Below are 19,580 nucleotides of genomic sequence, written 5' to 3'. Positions count from 1 at the left end.
AAACTATGTTTGATATAATTATGAAAAAAGGGATTCTAAGAGCGGAAACTTTCATAAAAATGGTAAGTATAGATTAATGATGGGAGAGAAATATGGATAAATTAATATGATTCAAAATTAATTCCTTAAATTGTGGACTATGTTTAAAAATTTGAAGAGTACTAAGCGTACATGACTTTGAAAAAATGATGTAATTGTAAATGAATGTGCTCTTTTTGGAATAAAATAAAAGTAATGATCTTTATTTAAATATTATTTAATAAGTAACTGACAATGTAAAAAAATTCATTTAATTGGGATAAAACAATGTATCTTTCTCAATTTCTATTAAGCATCGTATACCTAAAAATGGGGGGGGGGGGGGGGGAGGGGGGGGGTATACCCACACAATCTCTTCTTTCAAGGTTTTCCTCTCAAGCACCACATTCTTTTTTACTGGGTTTTTCACTAATCACACAATCTCTTCCTTCAAGATTTTTCTCTAAAGCAATTAGCAATCGAAAAGTGGAGGAAAGGATGAAGAGGAAATTGGCTTTCCATAACACTGAAAAAATACTCGGAAAAGGAGATAATGTTTCTTTTCTCATTGAAATTCAATCGGGAGAAGTGAAATTATTGGAAGAAACTCCACATGCAATCTATGAATCAACTTCCAAAAGGGATGATTATGTTAGATTTGCGACAATACGATCTCAAAATTCTAAAGTTCGAGCATCCAAAAAGGATGATGGCATTAATGCTAGTAGGAAAAAAAATGACATGGTAAAAACTAGGGCCCCGGGTCCGAAAAGACGAAAGGTTGGTGACAACAATGGTGGAAAGAAGCTTTCAGATATGGATTTGGAGGTATTTTATAAATTTCTCACATTAGTATACCTTTCTCATCTAATTAGAATACTGATGAGTTTTAAATTTTATTTGAATAATAGAATACTTCTAGAAATCGATTAGAATACTGTCTAATATTTTTATTATATTTATTTGCATTATTATATGTCTTTTTTTAAATACTACTAGTGTGTGCAATTTAGCTGATTTGGAATATTCCATTATATATGGGTGTATTCATAATATATGATAAAAAATGTACATCATTATTGTCATGACCCAAAACTCTAACATGTCGTGATGACGCCAATCGATGGTACTAGGCAAGCCGACCTTTCAAAATACTTCAATATTTCATAAAAAGGATAATTCAAAACTTTTTCATACCAGAAAATTTTACAAAAACCAGAGTTGAATTCAAAATATAATGCAGAAAGATAGCCCCAAATATCGGGGTGTCACCAAGTCATGAGTATCTAGATATCCAATCTAATAAAAATAGTGTCTAAGTATCAATACAGAAAAGAAAGAAAACATAGAAAGAGAGACAAGGTCTGCGGACGCCGGCAGCTACCTCGTAGTCTCTAGTACTCGATCGCGCACGAACTCAACGACCTCCAAGATCAAACACACCTAGATATGTACCTAAAGTGCAGGGTGTAACATGAGTACAACCAACTTAGCAAGTAACAAAAATAAATAAGGAACTGAGAAGCAGCGACGAGCTATACAATTACAGTTCATTTTCAATAATTCCAGCAAAGAATAGACATGCTTTCACATCCGGCAGTTTAAGTCCAATAAGTTTTATACAGTTAAAGTTCAGGTAATCCAGATATATAATCTTTCAGGAATTTCACAATAATGACAGATAGCAACTAAGTGCATCAACAATTGAAAAAGCAAGTACGACCTCTTAGGGAAACAGTCACTAAACTCGTCACAACAACTCAAATCACTCGGCTCTCAGCCCTCAGTACTCACACTCAATAGGTACCTGCGCTCACTAGGGGTGTACAGACTCCGGAGGGACTCCTTCATCCTAAGCGCTATATCGCTGCGGCGTGCAACCCGATCCAATCATATAAGTATCCATAAGGCTCGTTGCGGCGTGCAACCCGATCCACAATCCATAAATAGCCATAAGGCTCGTTACGGCGTGCAACCCGATCCATATACATTCAGCCCTCACGCTCGTTGCGGCGTGCAATCCGATCTATATACCTCACATAGCTCACAGCTCGACACTCAGGCCTATATCAGTCACTAACCTCTCCACCTCTCAGGCTCTCAGAAATCATACAAATCAGCCCAAAAGAGATGATAACAAGTATCAACAAGAAAAACAAGAGGAAATAGAGATATGACACGCAAGTAAAACTGTGACTGAGTACAAGACAACAAATAGCAGCTAGTTCAACAAGTACCCGACTGTTGCGTGTCCCAACAATGATATCATATGGCCTAAGCATGGTTTCTAATATGAATGGCAGTCAAATTTCTAGAAGACAGAGGGAACATGTAATTAACAATAAGCTATTCGACTTTACAGTCTCACAGGACGGACCAAGTCACAATCCCCCACGGTGCACACCCACACGCCCGTCACCTAGCATGTGCGTCACCTCCAAAATAATCACATCATACCAAAATTCGGGATTTCATACCTTCAGGACCATATTTAAGACTGTTACTTACATCAATCCGAGCAAAACTCTACTCCAATATGCCTTTGCCTCGCGAATCCGCCTCCGAACGTCTCGAATCTAGCCATAAACAATATAATACAATTAATACGGACTAAAGGAATCAATTCCACAAGAAAAATACGAAATTACAAGACAAAATCCGAAATTGGTCAAAAGTTTCCCCGTGCCCACGTCTCGAAATCCGACAAAAGTAACAAAACCGGAAAGCCCATTCACTCATAAGTTCACTCGTACTAAAATTATCCCAATCTGATATCAAAATTTTAGTTGAAGAACTTCTTCCCATTTTCCCCAATTTTTCCACCCAAATGCGAAATTAAAAGATGAAATTAGAGATAGATTAGTGGGATATAACCAAAATCAAGTGAAGAATCGTTACCCAATTAATGTCTATGAAAATCCCTCAAAATCTCGCCCCCCAAATCCGAGCTCTCAAACTCAAGTTTTGATAAAAATGGCCAAACCCTCATTTTTGAAATCTTATATTCTGCCCAGGCAAGACCTTCTTAGTGAACGCGGCCACAACCTCGCGTTCGCGTATAACAAAATCCCACCGACCAAAATTCCTCCTTTACGAACGCGAGGGACCTCTCGCGAATGCGTACCTTTCACTTCCTGATACTTCGCGAACGTGACATCCGCTACGCGAACGCGTAGAACAAATCCTTGGGGTTCCCAGCTGCTTTACGTCCTCTACGCGAACGCGATGTCCTTCTCGCGTTTGCAATGCACTGATCCTCAAACCTTCGCGAACACGTCCCCATCTTCGCGAACGCGAAGAACAACTCTAGCTGGCCTCTCAAATGCCTTACGCGATCGCGAGACCTCATACGCGAACACAATGAAGAAAAGTCTGCAACAAAACTACCAGAAAATCTGCTATTTCTCCTAAGTCCGAAATGATCCGTTAACCACCCGAAATCAACCCGAGCCCCCCGGGACTTCAACCAAACATACCTACAAGTCCTAAAATACCATACGAACTTAGGCGAGCATTCAAATCACTTCAAACAATGCTAAAAACACGATCACCCTCTAATTTAAACTTAATGAACTTTGAAACTTCAAACTTCTACAACTGATGCCGAAACATATCAAACCACGTCCGATTGACCTCAAATTTTGCTCACAAGTCATATTCAACATACGGACCTACACCAACTTCCGGAATCAGAATCCGACCCCGATATCAAAAAGTCCACTTCCGGTCAAAATCTCCAAAAATTCGACTTTTGCCATTTCAAGCCTAATTCTACTACGGACCTCCAAATCACATTCCGAACGCGCTCCTAAGTCCAAAATCACCCAACGGAGCTAACAGAACTAACGAAACTCCATTCCGGAGTCGTCTTCACACAGGTTTGACTATGGTCAAAATCCTAAGACTTAAAGCTTCCGTTTTAGGGACTACGTGTCCCAAAATACTCCGAAACCAAAAACAAGATCTCCCGCCAAGTCACATAAGCAGAAATAGATACAGAGAAAGCAGTAAATAGGGGATCGAGTCTAATACACTCAAAATGATCGGCCGAGTCGTTACAACCTCCCCTCTTAAAACAATCGTTTGTCCTCGAACTAGCATAGAAAAGATTAGGATAACAGCCGCACATATCATGCTCGGTCTCCCAAGTCGCCTCCTCGATCGGTTGACCCCTCCACTGAACCTTCACGGAAGCAATGTTCTTTGACCTTAGCTTTTGTACCTGCCTATCCAAGATCGCCATCTGATCCTCAACATAATATCCTTGTCCAACTGGACTGAGCTGAAATCCAACACGTGAGACAGATCGCCGTGATACTTCCGGAGCATAGAAATATGGAATATTGGGTGAACTCCCGCTAGACTGGGGAGGTAAAGCAAGCTCATAAGCAACCTCCCCAACTCAACGCAACACCTCAAAGGGACCAATGAACCTTAGGCTCAGCTTGCCCTTCTTCTCGAACCTCATAACGCCCTTCATAGGCGAAACCCGAAGCAAGACCCGCTCTTTAACCATGAATGCAATATCGCAAACTTTCCGATCCGTATAACTCTTCTGTATGGACTGGGCTGTGCGTAGCCTATCCTGAATCACCTTAACCTTCTCCAGAGCATCCTAAACCAAGTCTGTACCCAATAATCTAGCCTCACCCGGCTCGAACCAACCCACTAGAGACCTACACTGCCTACCTTAAAGAGCCTCATACAGCACTATCTGGATGCTCGACTGATAACTGTTATTGTAGGCAAACTCTGCTAGTTCCAAGAACTGATCCCACGAACCCCCAAACTCCATCACACATGCACAGAGCATATCCTCTAATATCTGAATAGTGCGCTCGGACTGTCCGTCCGTCTGAGGGTGAAATGCTGTGTTCAACTCCACTCGAGTCCCCAACTCATTTCTGCACGTCCCTCCAGAATTGTGATGTAAACTGCGTACCCCGGTCAGAGATGATAGATCCTGACACGCCATGGAGCTTGACGATCTCGCGGATATACACTCGAGCCAGCTGCTCGGAAGAATAGGTAGTTATCACAAGAATGAAATGAGCTGACTTGATCAGCTTATCTACAATCACCCAAACTGCATCAAACTTCCGCTGAGTCCTTGGAAGCCCAAAAACGAAATCCATAGTGATTCGCTCCCATTTCCACTCCAGAATCTCTAACTTCTGAAGCAACCCACCTGCTCGTTGATGCTCATACTTCACCTACTGGAAATTTAGGCACCAAGAAACATATTCCACTATGTTCTTGTTCATCCTCCTTCACCAGTAATGCTGTCTTAAGTCCTGATACATCTTCGTGACATCAGGATGAATAGAATATTGCGAATTGTAAGCCTCTTGGAGAATAAGCTCACACAAACTATTTACATTGGGCACACATAGCCTGCCCTGCATCCTCAATGCACCATCATCCCCAATAGTGACCTTCTTAGGATCATCATACTGGACCGTGTCCTTAAGGACAAGCAGATGTGGGTCATCACACTGACGCTCCCTGATACGATCATAAAGAGAAGACCGAGAGACCACACAAGCCAATACTCGACTCGGCTCAGAAATATCCAATCTAACAAACTGGCTGGCTAAGGCCTACACATCTAATGCGAATGGCCTCTCTGCTGCTGGAAGATATGCTAAGCTCCCCAAACTCTCCGCCCGACGACTCAAGGCATCGTCCACCACATTGGCCTTCCCGGGATGGTACAAAATAGTGATATTATAGTCTTTAAGAAGCTCCAACCACCTCCGCTGACGCAAGTTAAGATTCTTCTGTTTGAATAGATGCTGCAAACTTCAATGATTAGTGTAAATCTCACAATGGACTCCATACAAATAATGCCGCCAAATCTTCAAGGCGTGAACAATAGCTGCTAACTCGAGGTCGTGGACAAGATAGTACTTCTCATATGGCTTCAACTATCGCGAAGCATAAGCAATCACTCTACCCTCCCGCATTAGGACATACCCAATACCTATCCGTGAGGCATCACAATACACTGTGTAAGAACCAGAAACTGATGGCAGAACTAGAACTGGAGCCGTGGTAAAAGCAGTCTTGAGCTTCCGAAAGCTCTCCTCGCACTCATCTGACCACCTGAAAGGAGCACCCTTTTGGGTCAATTTAGTCAAGCGCGATGCAATAGATGAGAAACCCTCCACAAATCGACGGTAATAACCAGCCAAACCGAGAAAGCTCCGAATCTCCGTGGCTGAGGAAGGTTTAGGCCAACTCCGAACCGCCTCTATCTTCTTCAGATCCACCTGAATACCCTCACTGGACACCACGTGCCCCAAGAACACCACTGAAATGAGCCAAAACTCACACTTGAAGAACTTTGCATAAAACTTCTCCTCCCTCAACCGCTGCAACACGTTCCTCAAATGCTGGTGTAATGATCCGACTGTTCGTTTTGAGAGTTATGGCCCCGATCCCCTATTTAACTGCTTCTTCCATAATTATTTCTGCTATTGTGACTTGCCGAGAGGTTTCGTTTTGGTTTTAGAGTGTTTTGGGACACTTAGTCCCTAAAACAGGAGCTTAGGTCTTAAGATTTTGACCGTAGTTGAAACTATGTGAAGACGACTCCGAAATGGAGTTCCGTCGGTTCCGTTAGCCCAGTTAGGTAATTTGGGACTTAGGGGCGTGTCTGTATTGTGTTTTGGAGGTCCGTAGCTTATTTAGGCTTGAATTGGCAAAAATCGATTTTTTGGAGTTTAGGACCGATAGTGGAATTTTTGCTATCGGGGTCAAAATCCGATTCCGGAAGTTGGAGTAGGTCTGAAATGTTGAATATGACTTGTGTGAAAAATCTGGGGTCAATCAGACGTGGTTTGATAGATTTCGTCATCGGTTGTGGAAATTTGAAGTTTCAAGTTCATTAAGTTTGAATTGGAGGGTGATTCGTGATTTTAGCGTTGTTTGATGTGGTTTGAGGGATCGACTAAGTTCGTATGGTATTTTAGGACTTGTTGGTATGTTTGTTTGAGGTCCCGGGGGCCTCGGGTGTGTTCCGAATGCTTAACGGATTGAATTTGGACTTAGGCTAGTTGCTGAAGATTTTTTGATTTCTGGTGTTTTCGCACCTACGGAAGGGAGACCGCAGGTGCGGGATCACATGTGCGACGGAGGAGCCATAGATTCGGCCATGAAGGAGCTGGGCAGGAACCGCAGGTGCGAAGATTTTTCCCGCACCTGCGAGAGTCGCAGATGCGGGCAGTTGGGCGCAGGTGCGAGGGGAAGCCGCAGGTGCAATGCATTTCCGCACCTGCGATAGTCGCAGTTGCGGTCGCATAGCCACATGAGCGGAACCTGGGATTCTAAGTGGAATCTAAAACTGCGATGGCATTTCCGCAGGTGCGGCATCGCAGATGCGAGAGAGAGTCCGCAGGTGCGAGATTTCTAGATAGAACACTTAAATGCAAATGTTCGCGATTTTTGCTCATTTTCAACATTTTGAGCAACGGTTTGGCGATTTCTTGAGAGCATTTTTGAGGGGTTTCTTGAGGTAAGTCCCTTGTGATTATTTTTGATCAATAATCTTGCTTCCCCATTTATTTTTCCACCTAGTTAGTGTATATTTCAGGTGAAAATTGGGAATTGGAGGCTAGGGATTTGAAAATTTGATTTGTGGAGTTGGAGGACCATTTGGTGTCGGATTTTAGTAAATTTGATATGGTTAGACTCGTGAGTGAACGAACTTTCGTATTTTTTGACTTTTACCCAAATCCGAGACGTTGGCCCCCCGGACGATTTTTGAGTTAATTTCGGAAATTTTGTTAAAGTGTTGATTTCATTAATTAGATGAGTCTATTATTGTTGTATTTATGATATGTAATTGCTTTTGGCTAGATCTGGGCCATTCAGAGTTGGATATTCATGGGAAAGGCATTGTGACCGATTGATTGAGCTTGGTTCGTGGTAAGTGTCTTGCCTAACTTTGTATGGGAAAAATCCCCTTAAGATTTGGAACTATTGTGATATGTGAGCGCCGTGTGCGTGAGGTGACGAGTACGTACACGTGCTAGTTGTGGAAAAACACAATTTTCTTACTGAGCAGCAACCTGTTTTCCTTCTATTTTTAGTTATACCATTTTTATGAGTATTAATCTATTTTCATTCTTAATTGAGTTATTCCCATCTGCGTATCTATCCTGTTTAGTCTAATACAACATGTCTACGTGTCGTATTTTCCTATGTGAACTATGTGCAGCTTGCTTAGTGAATTTTCTACTTCTTCCTTGACTGGTACTTAGTCTAAATCGTAAGATTTCGTGATGTAGTTGCATTTCTATTGTTTGCGCTGCATATTTACCTTGGGACTACAGAACGGTATTCTGGGAGATCCCCCTGTACTACATATTTACTTTGGGACTACGGAACGGTATTCCGGTTGATCCCCCTGTATTGCATATTTACTTTGGGACTACAGAACGGTATTCCGAGAGATCCCCCTATCTTGCGCATATTTACTTTGGGACTACGGAACGATATTCTGGGAGATCCCCCTGAACATTTACTTTGGGACTGCGGAACGGTATTCCGGGAGATCCCCCCTACACATTTACTTTGGGACTATGGAACAGTATTCTGGGAGATCCCCCTGAACATTTACGTTTGGGACTACGAGACAGTATCTCGGGAGATCCCCTGTTGTGTTTTTATGTACTAAGCTGTTACCTTCTATGATTTCATTATTGTTAAATTTCAGCCTTTATTTTGTTGCGGTATTACACTCTATATTGTTTCATTATATATTTACCAGTAGGGCCCTGACCTGACCTCGTCAATACTAGACCGAGGTTAGGCTTGGCACTTATTGGGTACCAATTGTGGTGTACTCATGCTACTCTCTGCATATGTTTTTCGTGTGCAGATCCAGGTGCACCTTTTCAGCCGCACTATTAGTGAGCCGGGACAGCTTTGGAGACTTCAAGGTATATCTTCCGCGTCCGCAGACCTCAGAGTCCCCTTATACTCTTTCTCATGTCCATTATCTTCTGTATTTTTCCTTTTTAGACTCTGATGTATAGAGACACTAGATTTTTTCTCCTGTAGTTTGTGATTCACGATGTTCCGGGTTTTGGGATTTGTTGTGTATTTTGAATAGTTGGTTAAATTTATATTTTTATTTCATTATTATGCAAAATGTTAGGCTTACCTAGTTGTAGAGACTAGGTGCCGTCACGACGTCACACGGATGGGAAATTAGGCCGTGACAGCTGGGCATGCTCCTCCTGGCTACGAGAGTACACCAGGATATCATCAATGAATACAATAACGAACGAGTCAAGATAAGGCCGAAACACACTGTTCATCAGATGCATGAACGCTGCTGGGGCGTTGGTCAGCCCAAAAGACATCACAAGGAACTCATAATGGCCATATCAGGTCCTGAAAGGTGTCTTAAGAATATCTGAGTCCTGAATCTTCAGCTGGTGATACCCTGACCTCAAATCAATCTTGGAGAACACCGTCGCTCCCTGAAGCTGGTCAAATAGATCATCAATATGTGGCAAAGGATACTGGTTCTTGATTGTGACCTTGTTGAACTGCCTATAATCAATGCACATTCTCATAGTACCATGAACAGATGATACTAGAGACTCACAGGGCATATCCAGATAATGAGCGAAATACGAGTACACATATTAATAAGTGGAACCAGGGTCAAATAATACAGAAGCATCTCTATGGCAAACTGAGACAATACCTGTAATCACAGCATCCGAAGAAATGATATCTGGTTTGGCAGGAAGAGCATAGAAACGGGTTAGGCCGCCCCCTGATCGGCCTCCCCCTCTCGGGCGGCACCTAGCTGACTGAGCTCCGCCCCGAGATGGCTGAGCAAGTGGTGAAGAAACTGGTGCTGATGTCATAGACTGGCTCCTCTACTGAGTTGGACCTCCTATTAGGCGGGGACACTACCTCCTCATGTGACCAAACTCTCCACACTCATAGCAACTCCCCGATGCTGGTGCTGGGGACTGAAGGGATCCTCGAGCATCGGGATAACTGGTAGAAGGACCCGGAATAGACGAGCCCTGACCCAATGGAGCACGAGACGAACTCTGAGATGGGAGAGCACTGAGAGATGAATGGCCCTGCTGATAGCTGTGTGAACCATGGCCAGATGATGCACCACGATGAACTGGGCGAGCCGTCTGAGCATGTATGAAAGGACGACCCATACAGTGGTGGAACTGACCCCCAGAAGGAACACCGCTAAATCCACCCTGTCCACGAGGCCTCTTGGCCTCCATCTCAACCCGCTCCTGGTTGTGAAACATCTCAATCTGACGAGCAATGTCGACAACCTCATCAAAAGTAGCACCAAACACTCTCTCTATGGTCATAAGAAATCACAACTGAAAAGTGAGGCCATCTATGAATCTCCTGATCCTCTCCCTGTCTGTGGGAACCAACCAGATAACATGACGGGCCAACTCAGAAAATCTCATCTCATACCGCATCACAGACATACCACCCTGACGAAGCTGCTTAAACTGCCTGCGCAGCTCCTCTCTGCAGGAGTGAGGCACGAACTTCTCCAGGAATAGACTCGTGTTGGAGGACCATTTGGTGTCGGATTTTAGTAAATTTTATATGGTTAGACTCGTGAGTGAACGAGATTTCATATTTTTTTGACTTTTACCCGAATCCGAGATGTTGGCCCCACGGGCGATGTTTGAGTTAATTTCGGAAATTTTGTTAAAGTGTTGATTTCATTAATTAGATGAGTCTATTATTGTTGTATTTATGATATGTAATTGATTTTGGCTAGATATGGGCCATTTAGAGCCAGATATTCGTGGGAAAGGCATTGTGACCGATTGATTGAGCTTGGTTCGAGGCAAGTGGCTTGCCTAACTTTGTGTGGGAAAAATCTCCTTAAGATTTGGAACTATTGTGATATGTGAGCACCGTGTACATGAGGTGATGAGTACGTACACGTGCTAGTTGTGGAAAAACACGATTTTTTTACTGAGCAGCAACCTGTTTTCCTTCTATTTTTAGTTATGCCATTTTTATGAGTATTAATCTATTTTCATTCTTAATTGAGTTATTCCCATCTGCATAGCTATCCTGTTTAATCTAATACAACATGTCTACGTGTCTTATTTTCCTATGTGAACTATGTGCAACATGCTTAGTGAATTTCCTACTTCTTCCTTGACTGGTACTTAGTCTAAATCGTAAGATTTCGTGATGTAGTTGCATTTCTATTGTTTGCGCTGCATATTTACCTTGGGACTACTGAACGGTATTCTGGGAGATCCCCCTGTACTGCATATTTACTTTGGGACTACGGAACGGTATTCCGGGAGATCCCCCTATCTTGCACATTTACTTTGGGACTACAAAATGATATTCCGGGAGATCCCCTACACATTTACTTTGGGACTGCGAAATGGTATTCCGGGAGATTTCCCCTGCACATTTACTTTGGGACTACAGAACGGTATTCCGGGAGATCCCCCTGCACATTTACGTTTGGGACTACGAGACAGTATCTCGGGAGACCCCCTGTTGTGTTTCTGTGTACTAAGCTGTTACCTTCTATGATTTTATTGTTGTTAAATTTCAGCCTTTATTTTATTGTGGTATTACACTCTATATTGTTTCATTATATATTTACCAGCAGGGCCCTGACCTGACCTCGTCACTACTAGATCGAGGTTAGGCTTGGCACTTACTAGGTACCGATTGTGGTGTACTCATGCTACTCTCTGCATATGTTTTTCGTGTGCAGATCCAGGTGTACCTTATCTGCCGCACTATCAGTGAGCCGGGATAACTTTGGAGACTTTAAGGTATATCTGCCGCGTCCGCAGACCCCGGAGTCCCCTTATACTCTTTCTCATATCCATTATCTTCTGTATTTTTTCTTTTTAGACTCTGATGTATAGAGACACTAGATTTTTCCTCCTGTAGTTTGTGATTCACGATGTTCCGGATTTTGGGATTTGTTGTGTATTTTGAATAGTTGGTTAAATTTATATTTTTATTTTATTATTCCGTAAAATATTAGGCTTACCTAGTTGTAAAGACTAGGTGTCGTCACGATGTCACACGGAGGGGAAATTGGGTTGTGACAGCTGGGCATGCTCCTCTTGGCTACGAGAGTACACCAGGATATCATCAATGAATACAATAACGAACGAGTCAAGATAAGGCCGAAACACACTGTTCATCAGATGCATGAACGCTGCTGGGGCATTGGTCAGCCCAAAAGACATCACAAGAAACTCATAATGGCCATATCGGGTCCTGAAAGCTATCTTAAGAATATATGAGTCCCGAATCTTCAGCTGGTGATACGCTAACCTCAAATCTATCTTAGAGAACACCGTCGCTCCCTGAAGCTGGTCAAATAGATCATCAATACGTGGCAAAGGATACTTGTTCTTGATTGTGACCTTGTTGAACTGCCTGTAATCAATGCACATTCTCATAGTACCATCCTTTTTCTTTACAAATAGAACTGGTGCACCCCAAGGTGATACACTAGGCCGGATAAACCCCTTATCAAGGAGTTCATGAAGCTGTTCCTTCAATTTTTTCAACTCCGTCGGTGCCATACGATACGGTGGAATAGAAATGGGCTGAGTGCCTGGCACCAAATCAATACCGAAATCAATATCCCTGTCAGGCGGCATGCCTGACAGGTCTGCAGGAAACACATCCGGGAAATCTCGCACCACCAGAACAGAATCAATATCAGGGATCTCTGCACTAACATCCCTCACAAAGGCCATATAAGATAAATAACCCTTCTCAACCATCCGCCGAGCCTTCAAGTATGAAATCACTCTACTGGGAACATAGTCTATAGAGCCGCTCCACTCAACCCTTGGCAACCCCTCCATCACCAACGTCACGGTCTTAGCGTGACAATCTAGAATAGCATAACATGGAGACAACCAATTCATACCCAAAATCACATCATAATAGACCATACTAAGCAACAAGAGATCTCCTCTGGTCTCTAGACTCCCAATAGTTACCACACATGACCGATATACACGGTCCACAATAATAGTATCACCCACTGGAGTGGATACATGAACAGATAAAACTAGAGACTCACAGGGCATATCTAGATAATGAGCGAAATACGAGGACACATATTAATAAGTGGAACCAGATTCAAATAATACAGAGATATCTCTATGGCAAACTGAGACAATACCTGTAATATCTGGTCTGGCAGGAAGAGCATAGAAACGGGTTAAGTCGCCCCCTGATCGGCCTCCCCCTCTCGAGCGGCCCCTATATAACTGAGCTCCACCCCGAGCTGGCTAAGCAGGTGGTGAAGAAACTGGAGCTGATGTCATAGACTGGCTTCTCTACTGAGCTGGACCTCCCACTAGGCGGGGAAACGACCTCCTCATGTGACCAAACTCTCCACACTCATAGCAACTCCCCGATGCTGGTGCTGGTGCTGGGGACTGAAGGGAGCCTCGAGCACCGGGATAACTGGTAGAAGGACCTGGAATAGATGAGCCCTGACCCAATGGAGCACGAGACGAACTCTGAGATGGGAGAGCACTGAGAGATGAATGGCCCTGCTGATAGCTGTGTGAACCATGGCCAGATGATGTACCACGATGAACTGGGCGAGCCGTCTGAGCATGTATGAAAGGACGACCCATACAGTGGTGGAACTGACCCCCAAAAGGAACACCGCTAAATCCACACTGTCCATGAGGCCTCTTAGACTCCATCTCAACCCGTTCCTGGTTGTGAACCATCTCAATCTGACGAGCAATGTCGACAACCTCATCAAAAGTAGCACCAAACACTCTCTCTCTGGTCATAAGAAATCACAACTAAAAAGTGAGGCCATCTATGAACCTCCTAATCCTCTCCCTGTCTGTGGGAACCAACCAGATAGCATGACGGTCCAACTCAGAAAATCTCATCTCATACCGTGTCACAGACATATCACCCTGACAAAGCTGCTCGAACTACCTGCGCAGCTCCTCTCTGCGGGACTGAGGCACGAACTTCTCCAGGAATAGACCAGAGAACTGTTGCCAGGTAAGGGGTGTTCCGCCGACCGACCTACATCTCTCGTAAGCCTTCCACCAACTGAAGGCAGCCCCAGAGAACTAAAAAATAGTGAACGAGACCCCATTGGTCTCTAGCATACCTGCTGTACGGAGTATCCTCTGATACCTGTCCAAGAAGCCCTGTGCATCCTTTCCCTCGGTACCACTGAAAGATGGAGGCTGGAGTCTCACAAACCTCTCCAATCGACGCCGCTCATCATCGGGCATGAAATAAACCACATAGTCCTGAACAGCTGCAACCGGCTGGGTTGGTGGTGCCCCCGGTGTCTGGAATCCCTGTACCACCTGCTCCGGTGTGCGGGCGGAGGGAGTCTGAGCATCTCCCCCGGCCTGAGAAGTGGTTGCTGTGGACGGAACAAAGACCGCCTGAGCAAGACTGGTACACGCGGTCATGATCTGAGCTAAGGCCTCCTGAAGTCCTGGAATCACAATAGGCACAGGTGGTGCCTGAGCTGGCCCCACAGGCTCGTCCATAAATGGAGCTTGCTCCTGAACTGGGGCAACTGGTGGATCTGCAGGTGCTGCCCTAGCTGCGGTGCGAGCTGCACAACTGTCCCTACCGCGACCTCGACCTCTCGCGGCCCTGACTGGTGGTACTGGTGGCTGTCCATTCTATCCCGTAGTATGCGTCCTTACCATCTGTAAGAGAATTAGAACAAAAAAAATTTAGTTACCAGAATCAAAAGATTCGCACGACAAGAATTCAAGAATGTGAAATTTCCTAAGGGTTTGGAAACCTCTCGAAGATAAGTACAGACATCTCCGTACCGATCCGCAAGACTCTACTAAACCTGCTCATGACTTGTGAGACCTATGTAACCTAGGATCTGATACCAACTTGTCACGAACCAACACTCTAACCTGTCGTGATGGCGCCTATCGATGGTACTAGGCAATGCGACCTTTCAAAATACTTCAATATTTCATAAAAAGGATAATCCAAAGCTTTTTCATACCAGAAAGGTTTACAAAAACCGGAGATAAATTCAAAATATAATGCGCAAAGATAGCCCCGAACATCGGGGTTTCACCAAATCATAAGCATCTAGCTATCCAGTCTAATAAAAATAGTGTCTAAGTATCAATACAGAAAAGAAAGAAAACATAGAAGGAGAGACAAGGTCTGCGGACGCCGGCAACTACCTCGTAGTCTCCGGTACTTGATCGCACACGAACTCAACGACCTCCGTGATCAAACACACATGGATCTGCACATGAAGTGTAGGGTGTAGCATGAGTACAACCAACTCAGCAAGTAACAAAAATAAATAAGAAACTGAGAAGCAGTGATGAGTTATACAATTATAGTTTATTTTCAATAATTCCAGCAAAGAATAGACATGCTTTCACATCCGATACTTTAAGTCCAATCAGTTTTATACAGTTAAAGTTCAGGTAATCCAGATATAGAATCTTTCAGGAATTCACAACAATGACGGCCTCTCAGGGCAACAGTCACTCAACTCGTCACAACAGCTCAAATCACTCAGCTCTCAGCCCTCACTGCTCACATTCAATAGGTACCTGCGCTCACTGGGGTGTACAGACTCCGGAGGGGCTCCTTCATCCCAAGCGCTATATCGCTGCGGCGTGCAGCCTGACCCAATCATATAAGTAGCCATAAGGCTCGTTGCGACGTACAACCCGATCCACAATCCATAAATAACCATAAGGCTCGTTGCGGCATGCAACTCGATCCATATACCTCACATAGCTCACAGCTCGGCACTCAGGCCCTATCTCAGTTACTAACCTCTCCGACCTCTCGGGCTCTCAGAAATCATACAAATCAGCCCAAAAGAAATGATAACAAGTATCAACATGAAAAACAAGAGGAAGCGGAGATATGACACGCAAGTAAAACTGTGACTGAGTACAAGACAACAAATAGCAGCTAGTTTAACAAGTACCTGACCGCTGCGGGTCCCAACAGTGATATCATATGTCCTAAGCATGGTTTCTAACATGAATGACAGTCAAATTTCTAGAAGACAGAGGGAACATGTAATTAAAAATAAGCTATTCGACTTTACAGTCTCACGGGACAGACCAAGTCAAAATTCTCCACGGTGCACGCCTACACGCCCGTCACCTAGCATGTGCGTCACCTCCAAAATAATCATATCATACCAAAATCCAGGGTTTGATACCCTCAGGACCAGATTTAAGACTGTTACTTACCTCAATCCGAGCAAAACACTACTCCAATATGCCTTTGTCTCGCGAATTGGCCTCCGAACGTCTCGAATCTAGCTACAAGCAGTACAATACAATCAATACGGACTAAAAGAATCAATTCCACAAGAAAAATATGAAATTACAAGCCAAAATCCAAAATTGGTCAAAAGTCTGCCCCGGGCCCATGTCTCGAAATCCAACAAAAGTCACAAAATCCGAAAGCCCATTCACTCACGAGTTTACTCGTGCCAAAATTTTTTGAATCCGATATCAAAATCTCAATCAAAACCCAAAATCTTAGTTGAAGAACTTCTCTCCATTTTTCCCAAAATTTCCTCCCAAATGCGAAATTAAAAGATGAAATTAAGGATAGATTAGTGGGATATAACCAAAATCAAGTGAAGAATCGTTACCCAATTGATGTCTATGAAAATCCCTCAAAATCTCGCCTTCAAATCCGAGCTCTCAAACTCAAGTTTTGATAAAAATGGCCAAACCCTCGTTTCTGAAATCTTATATTCTGCCGAGGCAAAACCTTCTTCGCGAATGCGGCCACAACCTCGCGTTTGCGTATAACAAAATTTCACCGACCAAAATTCCTCCTTAGTGAACGTGAGGGACCTCTCGCGAACGCGTACCTTTCACTTCCTGATACTTCGCGAACGCGACACCCGCTATGCGAACGCGTAGAACAAATCCTTGGGGTTCCCAGCTGCTCCACTTCCTCTACGCGAATGCGATGTCCTTCTCGCGTTCGCAATACAGTGATTCTCAAACCTTCGCGAACGCGTCCCCATCTTCGCGAACGCGAAGAACAACTCCTGCTGGCCTCTCAAATGCCTTACGCGATCGCGAGACCTCATACGCGAACACCATGCAGAAAAGTCTGCAACAAAAATACTAGAAAATATGCTATTTCTCCTAAATCCGAAATGATCCGTCAACCACCCGAAATCAACCCGAGACCCCCGGGACCTTAACCAAACATACCTACAAGTCCTTAAATACCATAAAAACTTAGTCGAGCCTTTAAATCACATCAAATAATATTAAAAACACGAATCACCCTCCAATTTAAACATAATAAACTTTGAAACTTCAAACTTCTACAACCGATGCCGAAACATATCAAACCACATTGAACTCAAATTTTGCTCACAAGTTATATTCAACATTACGAAACTACTCTAACTTCCGTAATCGGAATCCGACCTTGATATGAAAAAGTCCACATCCGGTCAAAATTTTCAAAAATTCGACTTTCGCCATTTCAAACCTAATTCTACCACGGACCTCCAAATCACATTCCAGACGCGCTCATAAGTCCAAAATCACTCAACGGAGCTAATGGAACCGACAGAAGTGTATTCCGGAGTCGTCTTCATACATTTCCGACTACTGTCAAAATCCTAACACTTAAGCTTCCGTTTTAGGGACTACGTGTCCCAAAACACTCCGAAACTAGAAACAAGACCTCCCGGCAAGTTACATAAGCATAAACAGATACGAAGAAAGCAATAAATAGGGGATAAGAGCTAGTATCGTCAAAACGACCGGCCGAGTTGTTACAATTATTCATGTATAAACTAGCAATATTCCATTTGTATTCAAATTATATATTCAACATAAATATTATTTAACGACTAAGGAGTATGTTTCCGATGTAAAACAATATTCTAACGTCTAGCAATATTCAAACAAAATACAATAATATTCATATCATATATATTGACGAATATTCACGTTGAACATGAAATAAACATCCAACAGAAGAGTACTACATTTGTGAGTGAAGAACAGAAAGACTTCCACATACCTCTTGGAACAAGACGTTTTAACCATGAATTAGAATTTCTTGTGTATTGCATAGTGGTTCATCGCAACATAAAATATTTCTTTGTCTTGGCATAATTATCCTTCTTCAATTTCTTGATGTAAAGGGTCACTTATTATACCTTCATAAAGTACACCAATATCATTATGATAATTTTCATCTCCGATCATCAACATAGTCTCGTCACATACCATTTCGGGTATATCTAATCCTAGATAATCATCACATAAAGTTCCTTTAGGTTTTGCATCTGAGCAACTCAACCCAGTATTCTTCTCCTTTATTGCTATGCATAGCAGAATCTCTGTGAACTCTGTGTTCCTCCTTTTCAATTCAAGGTAAAGCCGAACGCTCATGTCGTTAACCACTTCGATTAGTGTATACCCTTCCTTAACCTTGTACCTAATATCAATCAAGTTTGTATCATTGTGAATCCCTATATGCTTTGCAATTACCTGCACCAATTCATCGTATTTGCAACCAAAATGGATAACAACTCCGTTAATAGAATATTTCACATAATTGTCGCTATCCCATACTCCGCCATGTTGAATTATGATTGGTATATCTTCCATTGCAACTGATGAAGTTTATTGAATTACATAAAACTTGTACGCTGAAAAAAAGAAATATGGTGGAGAAGCGGAATAGATTTTGATTAGGAGAGAGGTGAATCTTAATATTCTCTACATACACGTTTAAATAGCCATGGCTACATTTAAGGGATATTATCACCTAAATATTGGTAGTTACAATTCTGTATATCAGTAAATGGGATATATGGAGTAATTAATTAAGGATTTCCTATGTAATTTCCAAACTTAGGCATATAGAGAAAAGAGAATCTATTGGTGGGTATACTGTATTTTTCCCCTTCTTCTTGATATAGTAATTTGGCCTGTTGTTTTGCATCCCCCTTCAGTTGACCAAAAAGATAAAAATAGAAAAGATGGAACTACCTGCTCATTATTCGGAGGTGAATCATAAAATACCAAAAGCTATAGATTTCACGAAGGAATGGATGCTATGAAGTGATATCAACATACATTCCATTGGATTCCCACTTCCCAAATGAAAAATATGTGAAAATTGGAGTGGTTTCACCATTTTGTCTTTCCATGTTTCCCTTAACATAATTTTGTTTCTTTTCCAACAAATACATCTTATTACTCGTACCAATAAACTTGCATACTTGATAGCAAAGTGAAACTATAAAACCATCGATGACTTATTAGTTTATCTGTCTGCCGAATTATATATCGTTTAAGCTTAAGTTTCTTTACTCTGCCCCAAACTAGTTGGTCACATTCTACTGGCATATTTTTTGGTGTGTGTAATATCGAAATAGTAAAATTGCTTAGTTTGTCATAAACACTCTGTGCAGATAAATACTTACCATATGACAACTATGACTAGATCTTTTTCCTTGCTCTAAATAGAGCTTTCAATCATTGATCTATCACTCA

The 19,580-nt window shown here is 42.7% G+C and overlaps 1 long non-coding RNA gene across 6 annotated transcripts; it reads right to left on the bottom strand.

Annotated features, from left to right (window-relative positions):
• Nucleotides 1–1,180: 1,180 nt before the first annotated feature.
• LOC117276240 (uncharacterized) lies at nucleotides 1,181–19,322 on the bottom strand. 6 transcript variants are annotated; one of them, XR_011409237.1, is made up of 7 exons: nucleotides 18,097–19,322; nucleotides 16,284–16,355; nucleotides 15,246–15,310; nucleotides 13,220–14,741; nucleotides 9,740–12,925; nucleotides 2,527–2,594; nucleotides 1,181–1,473 (listed from the first exon to the last, which is right to left on the bottom strand). It is a non-coding gene; the product is annotated as an uncharacterized lncRNA (long non-coding RNA). The 6 variants fall into 6 exon arrangements; XR_011409235.1 differs by having other exon boundaries at nucleotides 9,740–14,741; XR_011409240.1 differs by lacking the exon at nucleotides 9,740–12,925.
• Nucleotides 19,323–19,580: the final 258 nt, after the last annotated feature.

The sequence above is a fragment of the Nicotiana tomentosiformis genome, chromosome 7 (assembly GCF_000390325.3).
Source record: "Nicotiana tomentosiformis chromosome 7, ASM39032v3, whole genome shotgun sequence".
NCBI lineage: Eukaryota > Viridiplantae > Streptophyta > Magnoliopsida > Solanales > Solanaceae > Nicotiana > Nicotiana tomentosiformis.
This window is presented reverse-complemented; position numbering and strand designations above follow the sequence as displayed.